This window comes from Muntiacus reevesi, chromosome X (genome assembly GCF_963930625.1).
Source record: "Muntiacus reevesi chromosome X, mMunRee1.1, whole genome shotgun sequence".
Taxonomy (NCBI): Eukaryota; Metazoa; Chordata; class Mammalia; order Artiodactyla; family Cervidae; genus Muntiacus; species Muntiacus reevesi.
Window position 1 is genome coordinate 97,381,181 of NC_089271.1, and position 26,586 is coordinate 97,407,766.

The following is a 26,586-nucleotide window of genomic DNA, read 5'->3' on the forward strand; positions in this document are numbered from 1 at the left end:
TTGCATTTGCTCATCTTGACCTCCCAACCCTTTCCTTCCCCACCCTCTCTCCCTTGGCAACTGCAAATCTGTTCTCTGAGTCTGTCTCTGTTTTGTACATAGGTTCATTTGGATTGTATTTTAGGTTCCACACATGCGATATCATATGATGTTTGCTTCTATCTTTCTGACTTTGTTCACTTAGTAGGACAATTCCTGGGACCATCCATGCTGCTGCAAATGGCATTATTTCATTATCTTTATGGGTGAGCAATATTTCACTACTATATATATGTGTGTGTGTCTGTGTGTATGTGTGTGTGTATATATATATATATGTGTGTGTATATATATATATATATATATATATATATATATATATCTATATATATCATCTTAAGTATTCATCTGTGGATGGACACTTAGGTTGTTTCCATGTCTAGATTGTTGTAAATAGTGCTACTGTGTACACAGGGGTGTATCTTTTCAAAGTAAAGTGTTTTCTGTGTACACACCAGGAGTGGGGTTTGCTGGATCCATGTGGTAACTCTGTTTTCAGTTTGCTGAGGAACCTCCAGACTGTTCTCCATGGGGGCTGCACCAATTTCCATTCCGGCCCACAGGGCAGGAGGGCCCCTCTCTCTGCCCCCTCACCAGCACTCATTCATGTTGTTGTGTGCTCACACATAGTCACGTTTTGTTCTCCTTGGTGCCCAGGCGAGGCCTCTGCCCTTGTGTGTCTGCACGATGCACGTTTCAAACGCATGTGCAAACCACACGGCACTGGTTCCTGGCTTGGGCAGGAGGCCCCGCGTTTGTGAGCAGCCTCATTGGCCCTTTGGCACTCGCTCTGGGTGCTGTAAGAGGGTGGATGTTGGGAGGACTTTCCCTCCATGCCTCCCGCCCTGGACCCGCTGGGGACTCCCAACTCTCAGTGCTCCTGCACTGCCCTGGCTGCTCAGAAGCTGCTGATCCCCTCACTCTCACCATACAGCAGGGACCATGGAACTCTCCATCCAGAAAGAAAAGGACACAGCGAGAATCAGAGGAAGACATGCCATGCACTGAGGAGAACGTTCCTGAGATTCCAGATCACACACTGTCACATCACAGCCCAGAGTGTGTCCTTAGACTCAGAGTGGTTTCTGTCGACAACTTTGAAGCATTCTTCAATCACTGGTTGACATACAGGCCTTGCTGGTCTGGAATAAAACCTCTGAAATCCAGATGCCCCGGATTTAGTCACTGAGAACACAGGCAGAGTCGAGTACATGTTGTAAAAGGAAAAAAAAAAAAAAAAACTCTCTTGAAGGAGCAAAGCAACAAGAAAAGTCTGCTGAACGTTTGTTGACTCTGTTTAAGAAAACTCCTTCTGAATGTTGTTTTTGCATTTCGGTGTTAATCTGCTGAATGTCTTTCCTCATTTCAGCAGGTTGTGGTTGCTTAGAAAGTTGCAAAACACGTCTCTTTCGAAACAGTCTCTTGAAATAAGGCTTCTCACAGATTCAGTTGAGACTATCCCACTTGATGCAAGTGGGCACTTTTTATCAGTATTCCTTTTCATGACAAGAAAGCTCGTAGAGACAGGGAGCCTGCTGTCACTGCAGCTCATTTCCCTGCAGGTTTGAACCCACAGCTAGGTTCCATCACCCTCTGCAGCTGCCTTCAGGGAGCTGACCTCTGCCTTCCAGCTCCATAGCATTAGCTATGCAAAATATGTTGCTGGCAGATTTTGGCATTTCTATACAAAAAAATATGAACACATTTTGTCTGTCCTTTATCACAAATTAAACTCTTGTGGGATAATTGAGGGCTTGCAAGATAGAATGCAATCCATCTGACTGGAAAACCCAGACCTGGCTGGGCTACCTCCCAGGAGAGTCACAGTACCCTCACACCTCACACCGAGCCCCTGCAGATGTGTTTGGACCTTCCCCTCATGGGTCCACACAGCTCAGTTAAGAGCAGCTACGAGGGACACTAAGAGCATGAGAGAGTTCCCCCCTACAGAGCTTGTGTCTGCAGGAAGACACTTTGAACGGAAAGGTCCCTCCTGGAGTCAGAGCTGTACCTTCCTCTGTGCAGGGCCAGGAGAAACCTGAGGAATTCCCCAACTCTGTGCCTGGGGTGTCAGTGGAACCAACGCTGGAATGAGATGCTGCCCCTGACCTCGGGGAAGCTACAGACTCTGGAGGCTCCCCCTGACCAAAATACATGGATTCAAAACCTGCAAACTACTCTAAAAGTCAGTTGGTCCCCTTCTCCCTTCCCACCAGCAAAGCCCCCTGCCGTGTGACAGACTAAGGCACCCAGACACCCAATCCCTTCACCCACAAGCGTGTGGCCCCTAGGGCAGAGCCAGGACCAGAGTCTGTCTTTCATTCACGCCTGCGAAGTCCAGGTGCCCATGACAGTGTGTTTCTCACCTCTTGTGTGCTGGGGAAGCTGATCTCATTGCTCATCGTTTCCCATGAAAATCTCCTTTGCAGACCTGAGTGCACCAAGCCCCAGCGAAGCCCCAGACACAAGAGGACACTGCAGTCCTGTAATTTAGCTTCTCTTCCTAGAAGCCCTGCAGGATCAGATTTCTGGTGATTCACTGTGTGCAGTCTGGTGTGTCCTCTGAAACCAGTGTCCAAACTGCCTCATCTGAATATGTCAGACCACCCAGTGGACCCTGGGGACTGACCCATCCACTGTGGACAAGGAGCCTTTCTGTGATGCCTGCTAAGTGCCAGACATGGGCTGAATACTGGGCATGCAGATGTGAGCAAGGCAAAGGCTGCCCTCAAGTAGCCCAGCATCTTCCAAACTACCAGTTGACCAAGGGGGTAAAGGAGCATGGAGGGGAACCCCTTGTCAAGCACCTCTGCTAGAGGTGGGTTGCCTGCACTCTTGGTTCTGATGACTGGAAACATCGGTGTACATGGTAGTCAGTTAATGATGGCTGTTAAGTTTCCAAGCTAAGCAACAAATAGGCTCAAATGACCAAATGTTATGACTCAACATACCTGTGGGAAAAGGACATTTCTTTACTTTATGGGTGCAATAAGAGTCTAGGTGGCAGTCAGGACTGGCCAAAGTGGCTGTGGATGATCTGGGATGGGGTCTTGACCTTCAGAAGCCAAGTTTGCCTGTCTGTAAGTGGGAGAGCTCCGACATGGCTTGAGTCTATGCTCTTAACAAACTCTTGTCTATGCTGTGAACATGGGATCATGGTGTCCAGGGCTGAGAGGTAAAATCTGATCTGTTAACTGGAGAAAAGATCATCATTTGTGGAGCCTCAAACCTGGATGAAGTCAAGTGTCAATTGCTCAGTTGTGTCTGCCTCTTTGTGACCTTATGGACTGTAGCCCACCAGACTCCTCTGTCCACGGAATTCTCCAGGCAAGAATACTGGAGTGAGTTGCCATGCTCTCCTCTAGGGGATCTTCCCAACCCAGGGATTGAACCCATGTTTCTTAAGTTTCCTGCATAGCAGGTGAATTATTTACCACTAGCATCACTTGGGAAGCCCCTATGTATGAGGCACGTGGCATATTCTAGGCTTTTTGTTCGTATCACCATTTGGTTCCAGAACAACTCTTTAAGGGGAAGATGCCAATGACCAGCTAATAAAGGTAACCTGCAGAACTCCACTCAGTTAGACAGTGTTGCTGCTAAGGTGAACGCTAAGGTTCACTGCCCTTTATAACTAAGAAATATATGTATGTGAGCAGCCACATGGATGGACTGTGTGTGCTGTCAGTCCTGGCAATACCATAGGCAATTCTGTACCTCAGTTACTCATTTGTGAAATGGGTATATTGTACCTTCTTCACAGGGTTATTTTAAAGACAAAAGGAGTCACCACATGTAAAACACGTAGAACAATGCCTGACATGGTGATCATGGTGTAATTATGTCATTTTTGCTTTTCTTATTATTATTATCACACTGGTACTACCAAAGAGGGAATAGTCAGGGAAATCATCATAGAGAAGATGCTGGAACTGAGCCTTGCAGGCAATACAGAGGTTTAAAGGAGACTAGGTGTGCAGGGCATCAAGGGGGAGGAGGGGTAAGCAGGCACAAAGATGTGAAACAACACAGCTTCTCTTCTAAAGAACAAGGCGTTTGGGAGGTGTGTGTTGGGTGATAGGAGACTGTCTGGAAAGGTCTTTGATTTCGTTCCAAGGGTTTCAGCTTTGTCATGCGGGAAATGGAGAGTGACTTGATGGTATTAACCAGAAGAGAGCCAGGGTCAAAACTATGTGGGAATCCTTGGGTGGAGGTGAGGAGGGCAGTGCTGAAAGTGTTACCATGGCAATAAGAAGTGGCAGGAGATGCTTCAGCAGGTGCGATTGAGGAGACCTGCTGAGGAATCAGATACGGCAGTTTGAGAGAGTTGAGTGTGGAATTACTTCCCTTTAAAAGAAGTGGTCTGCTTGTGCTACATCCTTGAGTCCAAAAGGAAAAGCAGGGAGATCTGTATTCCCCAAGTGTCAGGATCCATAGGGGATGAGCTCCTGGTCAGCCCGGTATCCCACAGTCAGGTGGCACCCCCACCTCAAAGATCCTGCACCAAGAACTGAGGCCTAGGTCCTCGGGATGCACACCCAACACTTGGCAAGTCACTCCTGCTTACATTCAATGAACTGACCATGAGGGGCGAGGAGAAGTGACACAGACTGATGGACAGCAGGGGGCAGAAGCAGGCAGATGGAAGGGCACGTTAGAGTCCCAGCAGCCGGAGTCCTCCAGTCTGAGTCAAGATTTGATCAAGTTGAAAAAGACAGAAGACTTAAAGTATAGCTTGTCCTCATTGGGATTATAATAAAAGTCTCATTTCTTTGCATTCTGTAATGTGTACATCCAAATAAATATCCTTCTCAGAAAGCTGCACAGCTTGTTCTGATGAGAGGACATTGCTAAGAAGAATTTAGGATATTCCTTGCAGTATGACCTTCTTGGGCCAGGCTCCCAAGGAATCTGTAATTTTTCCCTTAATAATAGACTTGATTGTTGACAGCTATTGTAGTCACCAAACTTACCATAACTTTGTTACAAAATTTAGCTCTAAGTGATCTTTTGCACTTTTGAAAAATCAGAGCTAGCATCTAAAAAAGGTAATTGTCAACTTTGAGGTTATTCAAGAGAACAGGTTGCAGCCTCTGAACCTCACAATTTCCCAAGGCATACACCCTATCCATGAATACTTTGTCCTTCATTTATTCAGCAAATATCCACTGACCACTTACTGTGAATAAGACACTGTACATTTTCTGTATTTCTTTATGAAATACAGAGCTGTATCAAATGGGTTCCTAAGCTCCACATATAGTTGGAAGGATAAGACATGATGAATGTATCATTAGAACTCCAATCAGAACTTAATGAGTTTGGTTAAAATTCATCACAGAATTATCAGATCACAATACCAGCAGATAATAAGAAGTATTATCACAAGTGTGAGACAGGAGAATACAGGAACTGTGGGAGGTGTCCTCATAAGAGCCATGACCCCACCCTGATCCAGATCCGTCTTGATCACCCACAGTGATGAATGCAACAGTCAGTGTATGATTCACTATTTCCTTGTAGTTTGCCTAACCTCACAAAACTGATAAAACTAAGCTCCTTCCTTCACATTCATACTTTTTATACTGTGATTACGTTAAACATCTAAAAATTTCACCCAGGGTGATACATATGGGGCAGAAACATTTCGCTATATCTCAAAGGCAGAAGAGAAGTGAAAGGCAAAGGAGAAAAGGAAAGATATACCCATCTGAGTGCAGAGTTCCAAAGACTAGCAAGGAGAGGTAAGAAAACCTTCCTAGGAGAACAATGCAAAGACATAGAGGAAAATAATAGAATGGGAAAGACGAGAGATCTTTCAAGAAAATTAGAGATACCAAGGGAACAATTCATGCAAATATAGCCATAATAAAGAAAGACAATGCATGGAATAAAAGAAGCAGAATATATTAAGAAGAGGTGGCAACAATACATAGACGAACTATACAAAAAAAGATCTTCATGACCCGGATAACCACGATGGTGTGATCACTCACCGATGGCCAGACATCCTGGAATGTGAAGTCCAGTGGACCTTAGGAAGCATCACTAGGAACTAAGCTGGTGGAGGTGATGGAATTCCAGGTGAGCTATGTCAAATCCTAAAAGATGATGCTGTAAAAGTGCTGCACTCAATATGCCAGCAAATTTGGAAAACTCAGCAGTGGTCACAGGACTGGAAAAGATCAGTTTTCATTCCAATCACAAGGTAATGCCAAAGAATGTTCAAACTACTACACAATTGCATGCATTTCACATGCTAGCAAGGTCATGCTCAAAATCCTCCAAGCTAGGCTTTAACAGTACCCAAACTGAGAACATCCAGATGTTCAAGCTGGATTTAGAAAAGGCAGAGGAATCAGAGATCAAATTGCCAACATCCATTGGATCATCTAAAAAGCAAGAGAATTCCAGAAAATCATCTACTTGTGCTTTATTGACTATGCCCAAGCCTTTTACTGTGTGGATCACAACAAACTGGAAAATTCTGAAAGAGTTTGGAATACCAGACCAGCTTACCTGCCTCCTGTGAAATCTGAATGCACGTCAAAAACCAACAGTTAGAACCAGGCATGGAACAACGGACTGGTTCCAAATTGGGAAAGGAGTACGTCAAGGCTGTATATTGTCACCCTGTTTATTTAACTTATATGTAGAGTGCATCATGAGAAATGCTGAGCTGGATGAAGCACAAGCTGGAATCAAGATTGCCGGGAGAGATACCAATAACCTGAGATATGTAGATGACACCACTCTTTTGGCAGAAAGCAGAGAGAAATCAAAGAGCCTCTTGATGAACGTGGAAGAGGAGGGTGAAAAAGCTGGCTTAAAACTCGACTGTCATAAAACAAAGATCATGGCAACTTGTCCCATCATTTCATGGCAAATAAATGGGGAAACAATGGAAGCAGTGACAGACTTTATTTCCTGGGCTTCAAAATCACTGTGGACACTGATTGCAGACATGAAATTAAAAGACGCTTGTTCCTTGGAAGAAAAGCTGTATCCCACCCAGACAGCATATTAAAAAGCAGAGACATTACTTTGCCGACAAAGTTGCACATAGTCAAAGCTATGATTTTTCCAATAGTCATATATGGATGTGAAATTTGGACCATAAAGAAGGTTACATGCCAAAGAATTGAGGTTTTTCACCTGTGCTGTTGTAGAAGACCCTTGAGAGTCCCTTGGCCTTCATGGAGATCAAACCAGTTCATCCTAAAGGAAATAAGTCTTGAATATTCATTGGAAGGACCGATGCAGAAGCTCCTAAACTTTGGCCACCTGATGTGAAGAGCTGACTCATTGGAAAAGACTCCGATGCTGGGAAAGGTAGAAGGCAGGAGGAGAAGGGATCGACAGAGGGTGAGACAGATGGATGGCATCCCCTACTCAGTGGACATGAGTTTGAGTAAGCTCTGGGAGTTGGTGAAGGTTAGGGAAACCTGGTGTGCTGCACTCCATGGTGTTGCAAAGAGTTGGACATGACTGAGCAACTGGACAGCAGCAAAAAGTAGATAGTTCCTAAAACCTAACACTTCTATGGATCAATTTCCCAAAGATCCCAGCTAACTTGGGGAACATACAGAGGCCTCTCCCACTTTATTATTGGAATGGTTTCTCCTACTAAACATGCCTGTCATGTGCCTGAAGTGTGATATGTAATTTTTCAAGCAAGAGGTTACATGTGACTGTGAAAGATTAATGTGACACTTTTCACCACCTTTGTGAGCAGGTGAAACCACCGCTGAGTTCTCTGAAGTCCTCTTAGTGATGCTCCTTACCTGGCTGCATGGGACATTTGGTCATTTTCAAGTGGCCCCATGAACCTGAAGTGAAGCAAAACTCAGTGCTCTGAGGCATGGCGGGGGATCCCCCAAATCCCACACTCAATGTCAGCTATAACAAGGTTTCAAAGCCAAACATAACAATACCCATCTGCAGTGCTGACTAGGAAGTCACATTATTGAAAACACATATTTTCATTCTCTGCAGTAGTTCTGTGAAGCTTGGCTAGGACCCTGCTTAATATCACCTCAACGTATGAACCTTGTGCATCAAGCATACCTAATTCATGGACTGGCAAATAAAGAGATCCGGCTGCAGCACTCCGCAGGGCCATGGCCCATCTTCTGTGCTGGCCAGTGCCATCCACCCTTCACTCAGCTGGTCTCTGACCTTTGGCCATTCATCCGTGATCAAGAGATATTTGGGCAGTGATACTCAGACTGCCTGAATCTCTGTTGTTTATATAGCACGAGTTTAGCTTCTGGTGGGAAATATACGTCACACAAATTCTTGTGAGGACACAGATGAAAGCATTGAGAACAAGCAGTGTATCCATGGTTTCCTTTTAGTCTGATGACTTTTTCCTTTCCAGTCTGTGTCATTTTTCATCACTTTATACTCATCTATAATCGTCGCATCTCTCCATCCAGTTGAGAAGGTATAAACTCACATTCTGAAATGAATGGGCCTGGAAACCAGAGAGAGAAAATAAAATAAGTATTTTCTGTTTGCAAGTCTGTGATGTACTTCAAAGCTTTTCTGTTTATAATGTGAATCTCTGCCCATCTGGCAGCAGGATCTTTATTGACCAGAACTACCTTATTGGTTGGCTGTGAATTTGCTAGCTTCAGTGTGGTTATTTTCATACTCAGAAACAACCTTGGAACACAGGTTTGTTTTTTTTTTTTTTAACTTGAGCCAAAATAATCTCTGTCAGCTTCCCAGAACTTTTAAAAGGCCAAATGTTTTTATGGCAGTTGTGTCTTTGTGAACAAAGGCTGAGAAAACAGAACCGGTTTTGTGAAATTTCAGATTGAACAAAGGGGCAACAACTGAGACACACTTAACCTACCAAGGAGGTAAGAAATCTCAGGGAGGAGCAAAGAGACTCAAAATATTAATAAATACTTTTGTGACTGCATGTGTGTGTTCACAAGCTGCTGCTCACTTGAGCCTAGGAATGTGTACCTGAGTGTGTCCATAGGTGAACACATGGAGCATCAAGTGTTTAATGAATGACCTGATTAACAGAGCCATTTACAGTGGAACATGTCCTGTGTCCTAGGAGTAGCCGAGAAAGATGACAGGGAAGGGATGCTAAGAGGGAGCAGACAGGTGGTCCTTCCTCTCCATCGTCCCCTTCCTGCCCTTCCCTGCCTTCCCTTGTGAGAACAGGCTGAGAACATCTTCACCTTCTAGGCAGAGGTGTGGAGCAACTCCCTTCCCCAGGGTCCATGTTTGTATCTCATGGGGAGTCTGCAGTCGATCACAGCATCCTAACGTTTGTGCAGACAGGCTTCCTCAGACTCCCCGAGCCATTGAGGTGAGGCAGCATCTATGCAGCACCCAGCCCTGCACCTGACAGGCACCCAGAGTGGTGGTGACATCATTTTTGCTGTTCCTCTTATTAAGAATAGACCTTAGCCACCCTGTATTCCACAGTTGGGACCCAGGTGAGAAAGACCACTTGGTTGGAACCACAAGAAGCTGGTGGCTGAGCTGACCCCGACAGGACTGGGGACCACATCCTAACTCCTGGATCCGTGTGCAGACCTCGGAATGGTTCGCCTTCTTCCAGGGACTGTTTCTGTACCTTCCTCCACTAGCCTCTGAGCTCCCTTGTGGCAAATACTTCTGTCTTCTTCTGACCGTGCCCCCAGAACCTGGCCCTGCTCCCTGAACATGGTAGAGTCTCAATATATGTTTGTCAGGTTCAATCACATGCAAAGTAAGAAGAAACTGAAAATAGGAGCTGTTGGAAGGATAGCAGTTAAATAGAGTGGTGTCAGATTCTGACCATCTAGAGAGATTTGTGCCACAGTAGTCTGTGCAGAAACAGGCAGAAGGGAAGGATTGCAGGCAGCAGTGAGGAACACAAGAAAGCTTCCTACTCTTCATTTTTTTAAAATTTTTTTCCATTTATTTTTATTAGTTGGAGGTTAATTACTTTATAATATTGTAGTGATTTTTGTCATACATTGACATGAATCACCATGGATTTACATGTGTTCCCAATCCTGATTCCCCCTCCCACCTCCCTCCCCATCACAACCCTCTGTGACTTCCCAGTGCACCAGGCCTGAGCACTTGTCTCATGCATCCAAACTTGGCTGGTGATCTGTTTCACTATAGATAATATACATGTCTCGATGCTGTTCTCCTGAAACATCCCACCCTCGACTTCTCCCACAGAGTCCAAAAATCTGTTCTGTACATCTGTGTCTCTTTTTCTGTTTTGCATATAGGGTTACAATTACCATCTTTCTAAATTCCATATATATGAGTTAGTATACTGAATTGGCCTTTATCTTTCTGGCTTGCTTCACTCTGTATAATGGGCTCCATTTTCATTGATCTAATTAGAACTGATTCAAATGAATTCTTTTTAATGGCTGAGTAATATTCCATGGTGTATATGTACCACAGCTTCCTTATCCATTCGTCTGCTGATGGGCATCTTGGTTTTTTCCATGTCCTGGCTAATATAAACAGTGCTGCGATGAACATCGGGGTGCACCTGTCTCTTTCAGATCTGGTTTCCTCGGTGTGTATGCCCAGGAGTGGGATTGCTGGGTCATATGGTAGTTCTATTTCCAGGTTTTTAAGAAATCTCCACACTGTTCTCCATAGTGGCTGTACTAGTTTGCATTCCCAGCAACAGTGTAAGAGGGTTCCCTTTTCTCCACATACTCTCTAGCATTAATTTCTTGTAGACTTTTGGATAGCAGCCATCCTGACTGGCATGTGATGGTACCTCATTGTGGTTTTGCTTTGCGTTTCTCTGATGATGAGTGATGTTTAGCATCTTTTCATCTGTTTGTTAGCCATCCGTATGTCTTCTTCAAAACAATGCACTTAATCAGGTAGCTCTAGGCTGGATACAAGTGAGATCGTTTGGAAGAAGAAGAAGAAAATTAAGGAAAACCAACTTAAAGCTTCACTGGTGAAGACCTCTGAAGGCTGTTTAGTAAAAGTGTCCTTAATTGTTTAAAATGAGTCTAGCGGGCTCCACTTTAGGTGTTACAAGATCCCTAAAGTCATTTGTGTGGGCCTCCTGGGGTTAGGGTGTTTCTTTTCTTCTTACAGAAATCCTTGGCAACACTAACCCAGGTCTGGACAAAGGATCACAAAGCCCAAATATCTTACTCTGAATTGGGAATCTCCTGCTTTTTCTCCATTTCTTGTGAGTTTGTTTTGAGTTACATGTTTTCCTAAATTATATGCCAGTTTTCAGGAGAAATTTTAGAGATTTCATCATAGAAATCTCTAAGCAATGAGTGATCTTAAAATTCACGCACAGCAGTGGGTTGAGGCCACCTGAGCCAGAGGAGGGTGCGTGATGGCATGAGAAGAGGAGGACCCAGCACTTTGACCAGGACACACATGGATCCAGAGGGCAGGGCCTCCCAGAGGAGGTCTGGGTAGTTGGATAGGATTAGGCTATAATCTATCCATTAAAATTATACATACAGACTGCTTTTTAACTTTGGTGTCCACTCACAATGCAGAAGACCCAAGTTTGATTTCTGGGTTAGGAAGATCTGCTGAAGAAGGGATAGGCTACACACTCCAATACTCCTGGGCTTCCCCTGTGGCTCAGTTGGTAAAGAACCCGCCTGCAATGCTGGAGACCTGGGTTCGATCCCTGGGTTGGGAAGATCCCCTTGAGAAAGGAAAGCTACCCACTCCAGTGTTCTAGCCTGGAGAATTTCGTGGACTCTGCAGTTTCAAGGGGCCTCAAAGAGTTGGATGTGACTGAGCAACTTTCAGTTTAGATGTAGTTTTTATTTGTATTGTTTCTGTTTGGCTATTCTAACGAATGTGACCGGACATGCACTTGGTCATGTCCAACTTTTGACTGTAGCAGGTTCCCCTTTCCATGAGATTCTCCAGGCAAGAATACTGGAGTGGGTTGCCATTTCCTCCTCTAGGAGATCTTCCAATCCAGGGGTTAAACCCAGGTCTCTTGCATCTCCTGCATTGGCAGGCAGATTCTTTATGACTGTGCTACATGTGAAGCCCATTGTAAAAAAAAATCTATAATAAAATGACAGGAAAAAAGACATGGTTGTGTTGTGGCTCTCAGAAAAAAGAGAATAAAATTCAGAACCTGTAAGTAAGGATAGCTACCCTCAGTGCTTAGAGAAAAGGGTTGGGTTCAGAGGGGTTGCTGAGTATCAGGAAGAAAACCATGACCTGAATAAAACACAGGACCCAGAGGGTGGTCTTAGGGAATCCTTCATTAGCTGACTTTAAATTTGCTACCTTGACACATTAAGCCAAGTATAGGCTTAGGAAGTCATCCTTTACAAGCTACTAATCCACTCAGCAAATGTTTTGTTCATGACACTGACTCCCAGATTCAGAACAGGCTCTGGGATGACTCAGATACCCGGCCCGAAGATTTGTGTCTGTGTATGTATTTGTGTGTGTGTGTGTGCATGTGTGTGTGCGCTTGTATAGAATTGGAAACTTGATCGGAGCAGTTACGTTTTTGAAAATGGAATTCATCGTGACAGTTGCTGCTGTTGGTACTGAGGGCACCTTTTGAGGCACAAATCGGAAGGGACACAGGAGAATCTGCAGCCGCTCAGTGAAAAGTGAGCTCCTTTGTTTGCATCTGCGTGTCACTGCTCGGTAACGTCGTACCGGTTCATTCACCTGTTACATTCATTCAGTTACATTCACCTGTATTGTTTTTAGTGTATATCTGTAATAAATAAAGCTGCTACGGATATTCCTATAAAATAGAGCTAATTAATAAATAATGTGAACCCAAGCAACAATGTGATTGAAGTGGACCATACACGAGACACGCAGTTTGCAGTCCACACACATGAATTGCACAGGCAGTTGCCTAGCATCAACCCATTCAAGATTTGAAGAAGGTAGATCAAAGCAACACCAAGAGAAATACATGCCTGTAAAGATGGTAAAAGCAAACAAAACAAACAAACAAACAAAAAACCCCACATATGCCTTTTTAAAGTTATAGCATATACCTCAATCTTCCTTTAGTCTTAGGCTGATGAGACAATATGCACTGGCATCCCAGTGTACACTCAGTGTGGTAATGCCCTGGTCCCAGTGTCTGCCCTCCCCGGACCACCCTCCCATCACATGTGATTCATGGCCCCTTCTCTGGAGAGGTTTTCCAATTCCATTGTCGAGGGCACCAGAGTGCATGTGAACTATTGCTCTGGACCTTTTTCTGCAATGCCCTTCTGGTTTCTCGTGGCCATGAGTGTGTACCTTCCAGATGAAGGTTGCCCTCTCAGCCTGCATCCCAGAGGAGGACCAGTGTGGCTATAGCTGACCAGTTACCCAGCATGTAACAGCCACAAGGAATGAACTCCTGTTTTATTAAAGCACCGAGCTTTGGGGATTTTGTGTTCGAAACCACGAGCTTATTTAGTGAAAAACTGGCTATACAACCTTTTTAACACAGCCATTGCAATGCCATTAATGAGCTTAATCAGCACAGCCTTACCTGTGTGTGAAGGTACATGTTAGAGAATTTCTGTGACAGCGTTTTTAGCAACAACAACAACAAAAACAGAAGGAATCAGTGTGAATATCTATCAGTAGGGAGTGGATCAAAGGCATTTGATGTGTCCACATAACAGAACACTATACATCTTTTTAAAATGAAGGTTTACCACTTGGGGAAATTATTTCCATCATCGTGGTATTGCAGCATCTACCATTCTGCAGCTTGATGTTTTCATGTAACACGGTACAGTAAGTCCCCTACATATGAACTTTCAAGTTGCAAGCTTTCAAAGATGCACATGTGTGTTCCATTAGCAACAGGCACGAGTGACCCTGCAGCTCATCCTCCGTCTCCCATTGCTCACCATCCTTCAGCTCCACCTTCTCCCACTGCTCCCCTCCCTCCTCCAGTCAGTCATTCTTGCCTGTTCACGGATGCCAGCCCCTGTGTGCCAATGTTGTGCTGGACTATTGTACTCTTCATGGTACTGTCCTGTGAGAATAAAGGTGTTTTCTTTATTTTTTTTATGTATTGTTTGTGTGAAAAGAATTATATACCTATTACAGCACAGTATTATGTAGCCAACTGTGTCGGCTAAATTTGTTGGACCTACAAACAAACTGAACTTATGGACATGCTCTCAGAGTGTAACTTGTTCATATGCAGGGGCTTACAGCATTTTCCATACTTGCCTGTGTGCACAGGTGTCCCCTACACATCTCATGAACACTGCGGTCTTCCACTGGGTGGACAGATTTTGTTCATGGCGTCCCTCCCCTGCCCACGGCTAGCCTAGCAGCTGTTGCTGAGATGAAGTGGTGGTAAAGAGCAGTCTCCATGCCTCTATGTGTTCATGCACAGGGTCCATTCTGAGACAGGGCACAGTGGTGGGACCCTCTGGTCGTGGACCAGGCATCGTCAGGTTTCACAACTGTGACTGAGTTGTCCTCCCATGAACCACAACACACCAGGCTTCCCTGTCCTTGACCAACTCCCGGAGTTTACTTAAACTCATGTCCATTGAGTCGGTGATGCCATCCAATCATCTCATCCTCTGCCATCCCCTTCTCCTCCCTCCTTCAATCTTTCCCAGCATCAGGGTATTTTCCAACGTGTCAGTTCTTCACATCAGGTGGCCAAATTATTGGAGTTTCAGCTTCAACATAAGTCCTTGCAATGAATATTTGGGACTGATTTCCATTAGACTGGTAGGATCTGGTTGGATCTCCTTGCAGCCAAAGGGACTCTCAAGAGTCTTCTCCGACACCCAAGTTCAAAAGCATCAATTCTTTAGTGCTTAGCTTTCTTTACGGTCCAACTCTCACATCCATACATGACTACTGGAGAAACTGTAACTTTGATTAGACAGACTTGACTATAATTTAATTATGTGTGAATTTGAGGTTTTGAAAACTTGGTTTAAGAGCACTCAATGACCATCTTGAGGAAGAAGAAACTCACGATAGCATCTTCCTTCCCAATCTCTTCCCCACTTGCTGGCTTAACTAGCATTGTCTCCTTCATCTCTTTTGTTAAAAGTCATGAAACACACATACAGCTTCCCACATTAACCACTTTTAAGTGTGTGATTAAGTGGCATTAGGTCCTTTCAGGTTGTTGTGTGGTCTTACCCATCACCCATCTCCAGGACTTTCGATTTTTCCAAAGTCTGCCCCCATTAAACACTGGTTCCCCTTCATCCTCCCCAGCCCCTAGCCTCATCATACACTTTCTGCCTCTGTGGAACTGACCACTCCAGGCCTCTTACATTAGCAGAGTCTTACAGCATTTTCCCTCCTGTGACTGGTGTATTTCACTTAGCCTTACATTCTGGAGGTTCACCCACAACATAGCAGGTGTCAGAATTTCCTTCCTTTTTAAGGCTGAATCATATTCTGCTGTAAGTATGGACCACATTTGTTTGTCTATCAGTGGGTGTACACTTGCTTTGCTTCCAATTTTTTTTACTGTGAATAATGACTCTACAGACAGGGGTGCATACATGTCTCATGGAGACCTTGCTTCCAGATCTTTGGGGTATATATGCAATAGAATTGCTGGGTCACATGATAATTCTAGTTTAAAAATTTTTAGGAAGTGTTATAATGTTTTCTACAGTGGTTGCACCATGTTTTCTTTTATTTTTTAAATTGTAGGATAATTACTTTGCAATATTGTGTTGGTTTCTGCCACACATCAACACAAATCAGCCATAAGTATACACATGCTCCCTCCCTCTTAAACCTCCCTTACATTTCCACTAACAGTGCACAAGTTTGAATGGGTCCCATTTGCTTAGTTTTGTTTTTATTTCTACTGTCCTGGGAGACTGACCTGAAAACACTGGTATGATTGATGTCAGAGACTGTTTGGCCAGTGTTCTCTTTCAAGAGTTTCATGGTGTCACATGTTAAGTCTTTAAGGCATTTTGAGACTGACATTGTGTTCAGTGAGAGGGTTTGTTTTAATTTGATTGATTTATATGCAGCTGTCCAGATTTCCCAGAACCATTTGATGAAGAAACTGAATTCTTCTCATTGTATTTTTTTTTTTTTTTGTAGATTGTAGGTGTGTGGGTTTACTTCTGGGCTCTCTGTTCTATTCCATTGATCTGTATGTCTGTTTTTGTGCCAATGCCAAGTTGTTTTGCTTACTGTAGCTTTGTAGTATTATCTGAAGTCTGGGAGGGTTAAGTCTCCTACTTTGTAATTTTTCTTCAAGATTGTTTTAGCACTTCTGGGTTTTTATGTCTCTATGTAGATTTTAGGATTATTCTAGCTGTGAAAAATGTCATGCATAATTTGCTATGGATTGCATTAAATCTATCGCTTGCTTTGAGTTGTATGGCCATTTTAACACGTGTTCTTTCAGTCCGAGAGCATGGAATATTTTTCCACTTTCTTTTAGCCATCTTCAGTTTCCTTTATTAATATTTTTTTAGTCCTTTTATTTTTGTAAATCTTTTATTTTGTTTTGGGATATAGCCAATTAACAATGTTGGTGATAATTTGAACTGAACAACAAAGGGACCCTTTATTAATATTTTATAGTTCTCAGTGTATAATTCTTTCACTTCTTTTATCAGCTTTATTTGTAAGTCTTTAATTTTGTTTGAGGGATGCAATTTTAAACATTCCCTTTCGCATATTTCATTTTCAGTGTAAGAAATGCAACCAATTCCTGTATGTTAACCTTGTATCCTGCTACCTTACTGAATTCATTTCTCCATTCTAGTAGTTTTTGTGTGGAGTCTTTAGGGTTTTCTATGTATAGTATCATGTCTTCTGCATATCATGACAGTTTCACCACTTCCCTCCAATTTAGATACCCTTATTTCTTGCCTTATCACTGTGGTTAGGACTTGCAATACTATGTTGAATATAAGTGGTGGGAGTTCTATCTCTGTTACAGATTTTAGGGGGAAGAATTTAAACTTTTCCCTGTTGAGTATTATACTAGTTGTGGATTTGCCATAAAAAGCTTTTTTTTTTTTTCATAAAAAGCTTTTATTATGTTTAGATACAGTCCCTCTATACCCACATTTGTAAGGTTTTTTTTTTTATTTTTTAATCATGAATGGCTGCTGACTTTTTGCAAAGGCATTTTTTTGAGAGATCACATGATCTTGATTTTTGTCTTTTCTTTTGTTGATATGGTATATGACATTAATTTTGCATATGTTGAACCATCCTTGCAATCCTGGGATTTATCTGAATTGGTCATTGTGTAGGATGCCTTTTATGTCTTGTTGGATTTGGTTTGCTAATTTGTTGAGAATTTTTGCATTTATTTTTGTCAAAGATGAATCAAACAACAAGAACATATTCATCAAAGATATTGGCCTATAATTTTCTTTGTAGTGTCTTTGATTTTGGCATCAGGGTGATGGTGGCTTCATAGAGTGTCTTTAGGAGTGTTCTCTCCACTTCAGTCTTTTGGAAGAGTTTGAGTAGAATTGGTATAAGTTCTTTGTATGCTTGGTATAATTCCCATGTGAAGCCATCAGGTCCTGGGCTTTGGTTTGTAGGGAGTCTTTTGTTTTTTTAATTTGCAGCTTCTGTTTCACTTTTGGGCTTCCGAGGCTGTTCAGTGGTAAAGAATCTGCCTGCAAACACAAGAGAGACAAGAAACGTGGGTATCATCCCTGGTTCGGAAAGATGCCCTGGAGTAGGAAATGGCACCTCACTCCAGTATTCTTGCCTGGGAAATTCCATGAACAGAGGAGCCTGGTGGGCTGCAGTCCATGGGTCCGCAGAGAGTTGGACAAGACTGAGCAACTGAGCACACACACAGTTCACTTGTCAGATCAGTTCAGCTGCTCAGTCAAGTCTGACTCTTTGCGACTCCATGGACTGCAGCACATCAGGCTTCCTTGTTCATCAACTACTCCCAGAGCTTGCTCACATTCATGTCCATCAAGTTGGTGATGCCATCCAACCATTTCATTCTCTGTCATCCCCTTCTCCTCCTGCCTTTTATCTTTCCCAGCATCAGGGTCTTTTCCAATGAGTCAGTTCTTCCCATCAGGTGGCCTAAGTATTAGAGCTTCAGCATCAGCCCTTCCAATGAATGTTCAGGACTGATTTCCTTTAAGACAGACTGGTTGGATCTCCTTGCTGTACAAGGGACTCAAGAGTCTTCCCCAACACCCCAGATAAAAAGCATCAATATGTTGCCGTTCACCTTTCTTTATGGTCCAACTCTCACATCCATACATGACTACTTGACTAGATGGACCTTTGTTGGCAAGGCAATGTCTGCTTTTTAGTATGCTGTCTAGGTTGCTCATAGCTTTTCTTCCAAGGAGCAAGCGTCTTTTAATTTCATGGCTGCAGTCACCATCTGCAGTGATTTTGGAGCCTAAAAAACAAAGTCTCTCCCTGTTTCCATTGTTTCCCCATCTATTTGCCATGAAGTGCTTGGACCAGATGCCGTGATCTCAGTTCTTTAATGTTGAGTTTTAAGATAGCTTTTTCACTCTCCTCTTTCACTTTCATCAAGAGAGAGGGTCTTTAGTTCCTTTTCACTTTCTGCCATAAAGGTGGTGCCATCTGAATATCTGAAGTATTGAAATTTCTCCCAGTAATCTTGATTCTAGCTTGTGCTTCATCCAGATCAGCATTTTGGATGACGTAATCTTCATAGAAGCTAAATGAAGAGGGTGACGATATACAGCCTTGGTGTACTACTTTCCCAATTTGGCACATGTCAATTGTTCCATGTTGGGTTCTAACTATTGCCTCTTGACCTGCATCAAAACTTCTCAGGAGGCAGGTAATGTGGTGTGCTATTCCCATCACCTTAAGAATTTTCCACAGTTTGTTGTGACCCACAGAGTCAAAGGGTTTGGTGTAGTCAGTAAAGCAGAAGCACATGTTCTTCTGGAACTCTTTGCATTTTCTTCAATTCAGTGGATGTTGGCAATTTGATCTCTGGTTCCTCTGCCATTTCTAAATTCAGACTGAACATCTGGAAGTTCATGGTTTACGGAGTGTTGAAGGCTGGCCTGGGGATATTTGAGCCTTAATTTACTAGTGTTTGATATGAGTGCAATTGTGCAGTAGTTTGGGCATTTTTTGTCATTGCCTTTATTTGGGGTTGGAATGAAAACTGACCTTTTCCAGTCCTATGGGCACTGTTGAGTTTACCAAATTTGTTGGCTTATTGAATGATGCACTTTCACAACATCATCTTTTAAGACTGGAAATAGCTCAGCTGGAATTCCATCACCTCTACTAACTTTGTTTGTAGTGATGCTTCCTAAGGCCCACTTGACTTCCCATTCCAGGATGTCTGGCTCTAGGTGAGTGATCACACCATCATGGTTATCTGGGTCATGAAGATCTTTTTTGGATAGTTCTTCAGAGTATTCTTGCCACCTCTTCTTAATATCTTCTGCTTCTTTAAGGTCCATAATGTTTCTGATTTTTACTGTGCCATCTTTGCATGAAATATTCCCTTGGTATATCTAATTTTCTTGAAGAGCTCTCTAATCTGTCCTATTTTACTGTTCCCCTCTATTTCTTAGCATTGATCACCGAGGAAGGCTTTCTTATCTCTCCTTGCTTTTCTTTCAAACTCTGCATTCAGATGGGTATATCTTTCCTTTTCTCCTTTGCCTTTCGTTTCTCTTTTCTCTGTTATTTGTAAGGCCTCTTCAGACAACCATTTTGCCTTTTTATGTTCCTTTTCCTTGGGGATCACTTTGATAAACACCTCCTCTACAGTGTCATGAACCTCTGTCCACAGATCTTCAGGCACTCTGTCTATCAGATCTAGTCCCTTGAATCTATTTGTCACTTCCACTGTATAATCGTAAGGGATTTGATTAAGATCATACATGAATGGTCTAATTGTTTTTTGCTACCATATTCAAGTGAAGTCTGAATATGGCAATGAGGAGTTCAATAAAAGAGCCACCATTGTTTTTTGCTGAATGTATCAAGCTTCTCCATATTTGGCTAAAGAATATATATAATCAATATGATTTTGATATTGACCATCTGGTGATGTCCATGTAAATCGTCTCTTGTGTTGTTGGAAGAGCATGCTTGCTATGATAGGTGTGCTCTCTTGGCAAAACTCTGCTAGCCGTTGCCCTGCTTCATTGTGTACTCCAAGGCCAAACTTGCCTGTTGCTCCAGGTACCTTTTGACTTCCTACTTTTGCATTTCAGTCCCCTAAGATGAAAATGACATCTCTTTTGGGTGTTAGTTCTAGAAGGTCTTGTAGGTCTTCATAGAAACTTCAGCTTCTTCAGTATTAGTGATTGGGGCACAGACTTGGATTACTGTGGTACTGAATGGTTTGACTTGGAAACAAACAGAGATCATTCTTTCGTTTTTGAGATTGCATCCACGTAGTACATTTCAGATTCTTTTGTTGACTATGAGGGCTACTCTACTTTTTCTAAGGGATTCTTGCCCACAGTAGTAGATATAATGGCCATCTGAATTAAACTTCACCCATTTCAGTCTATTTTAGTTCACTGATTCCTAAGATATTAATGTTCACTATTTCCATCTCCTGCTTGACCACTTCCAATTTTCCTTGATTCATGGATCTAAAATCTAACATCTAAGAATCGTATGAAGTATTTTTCTCTACAGTACAAGACTTTACTTTCACCACCAGACACATCGTCAATGGAGTGTCATTTCTGCTTTGGCCCAGTCTTCATTTTTCTGGAGTTATTTGTAATTGCCCTTTATTCTTCCCCAGTGGCATATTGGACACCATTCCGACCTGGGGGGCTCATCTTCTGGCATCATATCTGAGAAATTTCCTCTCCTTTTCTCCTAAAGGTAGTCCTCCTCAGTAGGGTATAGTAGGCTGCAGAGTTTTCCCTTTCAGGACTTCAAATTTATCTTGCCACTCCCTTCTAACTTGCAGTGATTTTGGAGAGGAGTCTGCTGGCAGCCTTGTGCAGGTTCTCTTGTAATGAATCCTTTGTTTTCCTCTTACTTCCTTTAGACATCTCTTTCACTTCTGACATTTTTATGACCCTCTGTCTTGGTGTAGGTCTGCTTGGGACCCCATCCTTTGTGGGGGTGCAGGTAGGCAGCCTTGGCGACCGTCAGGTGCTGTGCTCACAGAGCCACCAGCGCAGATCCTCTGAAATCAGTAGTTGTGCACCTGGACCTGCCATGGAAGCAGGGAGTAGCTCAGGCCTGGCCCGTCCCTGTGTACACCCACAAAGCGCACAGCTGCCCGGGCCCAACCTGTCCCAGCCAAGGAGCCCCCGCTGTCTGCTCGTGTGTCCTGCAGGCACCAAGTGGACAGAGCTAGAGGCAGTGGTAGGGATCGGTTCATGGCACAGCCATGGGGAGGATGATTCCAGCTTTGCCTCAGTGGGTGAGGGCCCTGCTGGTGCCAGAGTGCTCCAAGTCTCGTGGAGCTGGTGCTGTGCTGGGTGAGTGAGGAAGAGGCTGATGGGGGTCCTGCTCTGCCCTTCACATACCCTTTAACATTGCTTCTACGATGGCCAAATTGTCTTACATGCCACCCAAGTTGTGGCCATGCCCCACTCCAGCCTTTCAGGCTCTTCACACAGCCAACCACAGTCCTCTCCCCGGGGCCTGTCCTGCATGAACCAGCAGGCATGCATCTCAGGCTGGAGACCATGTACAGGTAGTACAGAGCCTCTCTCCTGGGCTCTCTGTTCTGCCTGCTACATGGTCCTCTGAGTCTCTGAAGACCCCCTCTCTATCCTGGGTGGTCTCCTCTTGGGAGAGGGCCTTTCCAGGTGGCTGGAACCTGTCCTCAATCAGAGTTTCTTCACAGTGGCACCAGGCCCGTCCTTCTCCCCTTTATATCCCCCCTTTAATCCTACTGTGTTATGTCATCTTTCTTGTGCTCCTTGGTGCCTGAGCTTTCCCACCAGGAGGTATTGTGAGAACTGGTCCATGTGTAGATATATTTGTGGGAGGAGGTGAGTTCCATGTCCTTCTGTTCTGCCATATGGATTCAAAATCTTGTACTTGTCTACACAGAGGTATGATATGATCCTGCTCTTGTTCTGATACCAAGTGTGCCATCTTTAGTGGCATCCATGTTTCTCCCACCCGTTTGCAAAGTGAGAGAGTGGAGACAAGCCACAGCAGCTCACCATGCAGTGGAAATATGCCTGGTGTGGAAGAAGGGCTCAACTGTCAATCATAGTTAACATTAACTTAAAAAAAAAAAAACCTACACTTAAAATAACTTGGGTATGCAAATGTACTTTTTGAACTGTAATTGGTGTGAAATCTAAAGTATTTTTAATTTTTAAAAATATTACTTATAAATGAAATAACACTTCAGAGATATTAAACTGTAGAAACTAAAATCTAAGAGCTTTCTTATTGTGGCTACTAGAAACATAAAATTACATATGTGGTCTACATTATACTTATACTAAATCTTGAGTCAGACCAAACAACAGGACTGAGACTTCCTTTCTTATGAGAAATAATTTTATAACCTGATCAACCTGACAAGTTGATTTACTTTATCATTTAATTAAATCTTCATATGTAATTTCCTTTGAGCCTTCAAGTCAGTGCTCAGCAACTATGCAGACCAGTTGGCTGTAGACTGTTCCTGGTGTTTTTATGTATTTCTTGGTAGCTTTTGGAAAAACATTCACTGAAAGGTTGAAGACTGAACAGATGCATTGACTCTACCCAGAGACTTTTATGCCGTTATCATGTTCGATTTTCTTCAAGGGTATAAGAAGTAGGCCCATACTCTGAATACTGTGCAATCAACATTTTGTGCCAACTCATGAAAGTCCTCTGTACTTCCAGGACCTTACAGATTCTAAATTCTCTGACGTCAACATTCATTCCACCTGTGGTTCATGAGAAGACAGTCAGTTTTATAGGTAAGTTTGCTTGATTAGGTACAAAAGTAGGAACTAAAAAGGCCATACATCGAGAGATAGTCTGTTAAAGATGCAAATAAGTGCCAACTGGGTGTGTTTTAAAGAGCATGATAGATTAATGTGTGCAGGAGACCATCATCTTGTCATCCACACATGCTGAGAGAGTTAACAAGGACCACATGGTAAGAGACATGTCACGGGAAAGTCGACACAGGTCAGGGCCTAGGGCACAGGTGAGGTCGCAGGTGTGGAGCCTCATTTCACAACTGTGACACCGAGTGGAGATTTGCAGGACTAACTCCATGTGCCTCCACGTCAAAGACAGGAGGACGTCCCACGTAACTAAGTGACGCCCGACCCTTATGGCAATGCTAACAACTCCTGTGACGGGGAAGTCCTGACGTGTTTAATGCACGTGTTCCACCTAAACTCTGTTCGGGAATTAACCTGCACAGATTGTACAACTGGAGAACAGACTGGAGCCAGTTACAGCTCCTTCTATGAAAACACCTCAGCAACTGCTGTGGAGGCAAATTCAGTGTCTGAGGGGCACACTGATGGGTGGTAATGTCGGGGCAGGGCTGAATCTCTGTGACACCACTGGTCTTGAGTACACTAATACCTGTAGTATATTAAACACACTCGTATGTCAGTAGTCACTGCTAAGACGATGGTCTCCACTTACATTTTTGTACCTACAACCCGACAGGAAGTGTATTAGAACCGTATCTGGAACAGAAGCAGGAGAGATGTGTGTTTCTGTGGTATTAATGAATGTGGCCAGTTGGTGCCTGTGCTGTAATAACTGCTAATATTCTGAACATGGCTCTGCTCAGGAGTTTATGTCTCACCTTGATAGAAAGTGGCTACCTTCCAGAAATCACTTCCACAGGAGAAAATTCTTCTAGAAAATATTTTGCCTTGCAATTACTTAAAATGTGTTCAAGAATAATGCAAACCCTATAAACCATACCAAAAAAATGTGTCACAATAAAGGACCATTCAATTCTAACTAAAGTTCAAAAGTAGATTTATTTAGAATGTGGGCAAGATTTCAATATAAAAGAAAAGAGTATAAGAAATAAAAATAAATTTACAAAACTTTTCAAATATTTAACATCCATAATTTAGAGATAGCAAGGTCTTTATTTGCATCATTTTATTTGCAGCTAAAGTTCCAGTAACAGTGTTATGAAAACATTTAAAAACCTGGCAAATGAACCATAAAATTTAATGTGGGCTCTTAAATGTCATATAATATAAAATATAATTTGTTTCCTCAGAATAAAATTACACACCCTAATAAGATGCAACATATTTAATGTATTTGTCTTCCTGCTTAAAAACACTTGTCCCAAGAAAGCAGCTCTAAAACAAGGGAGTCTAAGGGAACAGGGCCGAGGCCAGGTCCGCGCGGCTCCTGGCACCAGCGCAGGTGCGTCAGTTAAATTTATATGTAGGTGTGTTGAGGAAAACAGCTTCCCACAGCACTGCGGTCCAGTGCCGACACCCAACAAGGGCCCCACACTAAGAAAAAGAGCCCCAGGTGCCCAAAGCCACGCCACAGAAAACCAGTCACTCCCTTCTCCTACAGGGCATGTGCCAGGCCCTGCAGCCCAGGCAACTGCCTGTGGCTGGACGACGTGGCTGCTCTCAGGTTGCAGACGTGAGGAGAGCCCCGAGAGGTCACCCACAGATGGCTCAGGTAAGCTTTATACCAAGTCTTCCTTCCACACGGAAAGGCAGTGCAGAACAGGCATTCAGATCTCAACACGGAGGGCGGGAAAGAGCCTGGAAAGATGTAAGAGCGTCTACTCTAGAAGAACAGTCTACGAAATTCAATGGACCTCTCAGCGGTTCTATCACTAACCCTGGCAGTAGTGCCCTAACCTGTGGGGTCACGGAGTGCATGCAGCTCTGACACTAAGGATGAGAGGGGCCCACCCACCGCCTTCCCAAAGGATATGACTCATAATCCAGTGTCTGAGTGAGCACTCCAGTGAGAACAAACTCTGCCTTGTGAACATCTGCAAGGAACAAAGACAAAACCTGTCAAACAGACACACCTGCCCGCACCCAGGCACACCAACATGCAGCAGAGCAATGAACATAACTAATCCTCTGGCAAAATATTTTTGACACAAGTGAAGGTTATTTTTACAGGATATTGAAATCATTTCTGACATACTCTAAGGAAAAGAAAAGCAGCTTCTTGGTTACTGAGCCTCATATATGACATTGATGCATTCAACAATGTGTCACTTCTGTGCACATTACCCTGCTTATATTCCATGAATTTCTGGGAAGATGGCTGTTTAGACAACACTTTGCCTCCTGCACATTCCATAATCGCTTTCATGGTTGACAGACATGGGCAGATCCCAGGAGTGATGTAAAAGTATTTCACCTAAAAATGAAAATATGTGTACTGGTTTCAAACTGAATTTTCAGTGTGTGTAATTTCTCATCCTACCCAAGAAATTTGACAAAATGCCCAATTTCATGGAGCTACATGGTACTAGATTGCCCTGGTCCCCAACCCAAAGTGGGCCTGGCAGACACAGACATGAAATTTCAGAAATAACACTCTCATATGCTAGGTGTGACCTATAATTATTAAAAAGTGACTAGAACTTTAATTCCTGTAAGACATGAAGTATTCTGTGATAAGAGTAAGAATAAGAACATTTTTCACAATTCCTAAAGCTCAAATGGAGTACAAAATGATTTTGATGATTAAACTTTTCTAATTTCCTTACTCTTAAATGTACCAGAAGTACCATTTTGTTTAAACTCCTAAAACATTTAGCAAAACAGACTGTTTTAGGTAATGTACTCTTAACTCAGTACTGCAAATCTCTTTTGATTCCTAAATTGGCTCCTTAAGAGTTAAAAAAAGAAAACCCAAAAAACTGATTATCTCTATTAATCTACTAAGCCACTGTTCAATACAAACATTTTCCAAACTGTTCTATCTTAGAAACATTTAAACACTGTACTCTAGAATTATTAGACACAATTTCAGTTAATATTTTCTCAAGAATGTTCTCCATTTTCCAGCTGAATATACATTTTATGGGAATAGAATTAATATAAGTTGTTAAAGCAAAAAAAAAAAAATCTTATAAATTATTCATAACATACTCTCTGAACCCAGGTTATTTATAATGCATCTCTTTCCATATCGATTTTCTTCAACCCGAACAGACCCTAGAGGAGGCCTGATTGTGCAGGGGGAGTGGGGAGAGCCTGGCTCTCTGGGTGCAAGCTGCCTGGCCCATCACAGTTGCCCAGCTTGAGCAGCTGATCTGAGCTCCAGTCCAGGTGTACCTTGAAGAGCAGAGAAACATGTGCCCTCCTCAAGGACTCCTCCAAACTAAAGGAGAAAAGCACTTCGGCCTCCGCATCTTGGAAAAGATAGTTCTGCTGTCTGAAAAGGAAGACGGCACAGCCTCAGAAAGTGCCTGGCACTGGGGTGCACCGCGTGTGACTGGCTCCAGGTGCCCCAGTGAGCCAGGTGCTGGCATCCACCTGTGAATGAGTAAGTCTCCCCGATTATATTTCATTTACCTTCCTCCTGAAAACAGCCAGGCCAAAGACACTCTTCCTCATAGATCAGGGTTTCTCAGCTTTCAGAAACAAATGTGCTGAAAGCCGTGAACCCTCCTCTCATCCCTGGGCA

At 43.2% G+C, this 26,586-nt stretch overlaps 1 pseudogene; it reads right to left on the minus strand.

Moving 5' to 3' along the window:
* The window catches only part of LOC136154610 (PAX-interacting protein 1-like), a 55,890-nt pseudogene that overhangs the window by 19,191 nt on the left and 10,113 nt on the right, over positions 1–26,586 (minus strand).